The following is a 6231-nucleotide window of genomic DNA, read 5'->3' as shown; positions in this document are numbered from 1 at the left end:
ATTTCCACGTGATTTTCAAGATAAGTAAACAACAGCTGAATACCATTTTTATCAATTTCATGCTGAGCAAATTGTTGTGCTTACTACAGGCTTTATGAAATTAGGCACTGGGCAAGAACGCGTTATTGACAGACAAACACAGAAACAAAGGATAGAACAAAATACAGAAATGATGAAGATAACAATGATGGTATATGATAATCACAACAATAATAGTATTGCCAATATATTTAAAAAACTTTGCAGATAATAGGCCCTAATAGAGGATTTGCTGACTACTAACCAATTGTAAATCGAAAAATAGGAACAAACTAGTCAAATAGTGGGTGTTATGAGAAGAGCTGTATTTTTAAGCGCTTGTAAACTACGACATCCAATTTATCCATTACAATCAATAGTTGCTTATACGCGTTCGTCATCAACACATTTTAAAGACAGAACGTCATTGTTTGTTTAAAGCGTAGGTCAACTCCTACCCTCTAGTTATTTATGAATATCAATTAAAATATTGCAATAAACCTGTGTAAATTGCATCACTTTATGAACGGTAAAATTATCGCGAAAATTACGAAAACTGTGCCCACGATATATGTACAGCATGTTGTTTGATTTAGGCAACCACAATAAAAACCACGGTATGAATTGGGGATCTCCGGATGCTATTTTCCCGCTTTGTCCGTACTTCATGCAGAAGTAGTTGTCTATATTTATCAGGCCTGATACTTTATTGGCCAATGGGGTCAATTGCATTTGAGCCTCTTGAATTGTTGCAACGGATTGGAATGTCTCTTCACTTGACACAAACATGCATAAAATAACAATACTTGAAATTTGGTCTCAATTGGTCATCAAAGTTGCAAGAAAACAATAAAAGAAAAAATACTCTCGTTGTAAAAAAAGTTACTTCAGAGGGAGTCGTTTTTCACAATGTTTAAGACTATCAGCAGCTCTTTGTTGCTCGTTACCAAGTTAGTTTTAATGCTAAATGTATATATTTTGAGTAATTACCAAACGTGTCCAGTACCTTTAACACAGGTATACCCTTTACCAATGGCAAGACCATACACAAACGAAGTCGCATTCCCGAACTCTCAAACAATCTTAAGATTGCAAATATTCATCATACATTAATTATGCGAAATCTCCTATTGTTCTTTTTCACCCGAGGGGTGTCAGGAGCAACCGACAAAGCGGCTTGTCAGGAGGCTACTGTGAGCCTCTTAGCGACGTCAAGATGTCCCGTTTATCTAAAACGTAGTCTCCATGTCTGTCCGTTCCTATGTAACCTCAAGTCAATTTGATACCCGACTGCAAATCGTTTTTACTTGGTAAGTGAATAAATCGACCTGTTACAACCGACACTGTGTGATTCAGCGATCTTGTTTACTACACTAAGATCCCCATAGCCAACGGCCAGACTGTTGGGCACCAGTGCACATAACACCAGTGATAACTACGTCCTTTATTTCAGTCGCATATTATCATAATTTTTGCGTTTTTATAAATAGCTGTTGATGTCATTAATTTAAGTGCAGATCAGTTTTTAGATATAATGTCACTCCAATAAAATGCGTCATTGAAACTATGCGGTTCTAAATTGCAGATGTTCTGAAACAATAGTTTCTTATTCAGAACGTAAAGCTCAATACCAATCAAGTCATATGTATAATGCAACCTTTATGTATTATTAATTGTCAAAAAGTATTTTCTCTTTCGAATTTGGTCTATACTGCGCATGTACCATGCTACAGCTTGCTATTTTTACCTTTTTGTGTCGTCCAAAGTTTAATTTTGTAAAAATGTACAACCTCGCTAAAAGATTAGCGTAGGACCCTTGCTAGATTACTGTCGTGTGAAAGGGGCTTCAAGTCACAGAGGTGTAGACCTATAAATTATAGATGTCGTACCATGATATGGCAACATCCTCATATTTCATACTACCAAGCTCAATAACTACAATATACTTAAATTCAAGGTCGCCGGAGGTGATGACATCAGCAAGGGTCGTCCTCTTGTGTGAACTTTGACCTTTCAAAATTGACTTCCGACTCTACCGGATACATTAGACAGTTTAAAAAGCCAATTGTTGTCGGTCAACTTTCATTATTGGTGAAGAAAGTACCGCCTTGTTGAGACACTAAAACAAACATCCCGAAGAAATACTTCCGATTTATCTTGTCTTCTTGATAAGAAAACTGACAACCGTAGGAAAACGCAATATTGCTATTTACAGGTAGTGGACACTATTGGTAATTACCCAAAATAATTATTAGCATAAAACCTTACTTGGTGACGAGTATGGGGAGAGGTTGATGGTACAAAACATTGTGAGAAATGGCTCCCTCTGAAGTGACATAGTTTTCGAGAAAGAAGTAGTTTTCCACGAATTTGATTTCGAGACCTCAGATTTAGAATTTGAGGTCTCGAAATCACCCATCTAAACGCACACAACTTCGTGTGACAAGGGTGTTTTGTCTTTAATTATTAGCTCAAATTTTCACAGGTTTGTTATTTATGCATATGTTGAGATACACCAACTGTGAAGACTAGTCTTTGACAATTACCAATAGTGTCCAGTGTCTTTAAGGTACCTGACACATTTGGTATAACTGTCAAAGACCAGTATTCTCACTTAGTGTATCTAAACATGCATAAACATGTGAGCATTTTGTCATCGAAGTTGCAAGAAATAATGAAAGAAAAAACACCATTAGTGCACAAATTAGTGTGCTTTCAGATGCCTAAAAGGGGCTTCCGGCCTGAAGTCTTTTAATATTTGAGTGAGAAATGACATTGTTCTCAAAAATTACGTTACATTGCACTGTAGGCCTACTCCAGAGGGAGCCGTTTCTCACAAGTGTAGGCCTACTGCAGAAAGAGCCGTTTCTCACATTGTTTTACTACGGTTCTCCATTGCTCGTAAGTTTTATCCTATAAATTATTTTGAGTTGTTACAGTGATCAGTACAGTGTCTTCAAACAAAACCACAGTACGGTTGATGTTTGTAAGTATACTTGATACTAAAAGGCCGGCACAGCGTGTAATAAAACCCTTGACCGAAGTACTGCCACATTATCCACTGATTTGTAATGAAGAACTAACACTCGTACAAAAAATAGCTTTGCATGTTCTTTCCACAAAGCAAATGCTGTGGTTCACGCTTTCACATCTAATGGGAAAATGAATGAGCGTCTTGGTCTAGACACTTGCAACCATATCAAGAAATCCACCGCAAAGTTAAATTGTTTCGCTTTGTGTTTATTTAGTTTTCTCTTCTTGTTGTTCGGTCTAGTGCACGTATAGCAAAAACTAACGGTGGCGTGGTCGAGCACTAGTATTGTAATGAAAGGGTCCGGTCTGATTCTGAAACCGTTGCCCAAAATATCTTAAAGGGAAGGTACACGTTTGGTAATTACTCAAAACAAACATCAACTTAAAAACTGACTTGGTAACTAGCACTGGAGAGCTGTTGATAGTACAAAACATTGTGGGAAACCACCTCCGAAGTAACGTAGTTTTTTTTTTAAGAGTTAATTTCTCACTTAAATATTAAAAGACTTATAACTAGAAGTCTTTTATTCCTATCTGAAAGCACACAAATTCGTCCAACAGTGGTGTTTTTGTTTTGTTTTTATCATATTTTCCCAACTCCGATAACCAATTTAGCTCAGATTTTCACAGGTTTGTTATTTTATACATTATGTTGAGATACACCAAGTGAGAACACTGGTCTTTGACAATTACCATTTAGTGTAACTTCTCTTTAAGCGCGCAAATTGCTCAGAAATCAAAGTTCCGAAATCACTCTTCTAGCAGCAAACGGTCTCGTGTTGAGACTACAATAGACTGGTTCCCCTGCCTCATCTTATCGATTCTCGGTATGAGACTTTAGAATTTTGAGACGTGTAACTTTCAACCAATAGAAAAGTCAGTGAACTGGACTGTCCAACAGAGGGCGCTACACTCATTTTGGAGCGCTGTACAAATCAACTTCTGGTTTGTTGGTGGTTGTTTAATATAAAGGACCGGGGTGCAGAAATATGCCATAAATATTTGACAAATTCAATTAAAATGCATTAATATACGATTAATTTATTTATCACAAGTCAAATCTTAAATTAGATTATGTTTATATATATAACTCATGAATATCATTTAATCAAGTCTTTATTATTGGAACATAATCACCACAACTGAGAATGTTTTTCAATAATCAACTCTTAGCAGAAATTACAAACGGTCACTATTAATAAATACAATTACATATGTCATAAGTTAAAACATATAATCATTAAGAGTATCCAAATAGTTGGTAAAATATATTAATATCTCCCATTATTTAATAAAAATATATCTTAATAATTTAATCATCCGTATCCACACTTGTCATTAATGAATAAGCTTTTCCACAGTTCTAGTGTTATTTTTTTCACTGTAGGGTTGTACAAGCTCAAGTATTCATAACATTAGAAATAAAATCTTTCGTCAATTATTTGGAACACCTCAGTATAAAGTTTTAAATCCTGGAAACATGAATAGATTTGATTGTGAAATTATTTTGTTTGATGTGTCCATCCGATCTCGCCGAAGAGGTCGCCCTAACGTAGCCTCGTTAATTATTTCACCGATGCTGCAATGCTATAAGCGGTTCATCTTTCTCTTTATTAAAGACTCTGGACACTATTGGTAATTGTCAAAGAACAATCTTCTCACTTGGTGTATCTCAACATATGCACAAAATAACTAACCTGTGAACAATTGAATTCAATTGGTCGTCGAAGTTGCGAGGTATTAATGAAAGAAAAAACACCCTTGTCACACGAAGTTGTGTGCTTTCAGATGCTTGATTTCGAGACCTCAAAAACTAATTCTGAGGTCTCGAAATCAAATTTGTGGAAAACTACTTCTTTCTCGAAAACCACATTACTTCAGAAGGAGCCGTTTCTCACAATGTTTTATACTATTACCAAGTAAGGTTTTATGCTTAATTAATTTTGTTGAGTAATTACCAATAGTGTCCACTGCCTTTCAGGCCGTATCCGAATTGGCGTGTCTACAGCTACGGCTACGGCTGATGCTTAGTAAGTCCTATACATTCAATGCATGATAACGCGGTTATCCAGCCATAGCCGTTTCTACATATAGACGCTAATTTGGACACGGCCTAACCACCCTTTAACACTATGCTTGATTGAGTCAGATTGGCACAACTCATCAAGTCACCATATTAGTGAATATTAAACAAATGAATGAATAATTGCTCCCACAAATATTCTTGAAAGCAGTTCCCCTGCACCCCCCCCCCCCACTCCCGCCCTCTTACGCCTATGACTTGTAAAATCTAAAATGATTATAAAAACAGGGAATGGTTATTATATTAAATAGAAGTTAAATATATAATTTTTAAACACACACGCCAACGTTTAGTACTGTAATTCACCGCAACTTTAGCTCATATCAAGCTCCATCTACCTTCGTTAAAAAATCACTTAATTACTGCAAGTAATTTTTTTTTAAATACAATAAAACTACAATATGCATCACTATACATAGACATTAGATTTAGACCTACATCTTAAGTCTAACCAAAGTTCTTTTTAAGTTCCATAGAGAAATTTATAAATACTATTATTACAGACAAATATTCTTAATAATTATGTTTTCAAATCCGTAGGATTAATACTGGTCTGCCGTTAAAACACAGCTTACATTTTTTTCATAACAGGCAAAGTTGTTATCAACTTTGCTATAATAGGAATCGTATTCCCGTGACAGTTTGGCAAGATTTTGTTTTGTAGGATAGCAATGGAAAATTGAATGCGTGTTAAGTTTGTATCGGGTCCATGAAAAGTGACTTGTAATCCTACACAAGGAAATAATTACCATTGGCAATCTTCTTCTCTTCGTTGGGAAACTTTGCAATCGCTTTCTTCTATACTGAGCGTTGGTCACAGAATTAGCTGACAATCATTTCAATTTCAGTTCGTAAGATTACCTTCAGCATCACCAACATTGGCTAATGTGGGACTTTGAAACGCTAGGTGGCAGCAGACTTACCATGTAAATTGATTATTTACGTTGTTCTGAGCACGCGCACATAACCAAGATCAATCATGATAGTTGCAACCTAGCGAAAAAGTCCCAACCTAGCGAAAAAGTCCCCACCTAGCGAAAAAGTCCCCATTTGCCCCTAAAAGTCTACTTCACCAGTTGCATTGGCAGTGACGTCAT

Source organism: Asterias amurensis, chromosome 8, assembly GCF_032118995.1.
Source record: "Asterias amurensis chromosome 8, ASM3211899v1".
NCBI lineage: Eukaryota > Metazoa > Echinodermata > Asteroidea > Forcipulatida > Asteriidae > Asterias > Asterias amurensis.
This window is presented reverse-complemented; position numbering follows the sequence as displayed.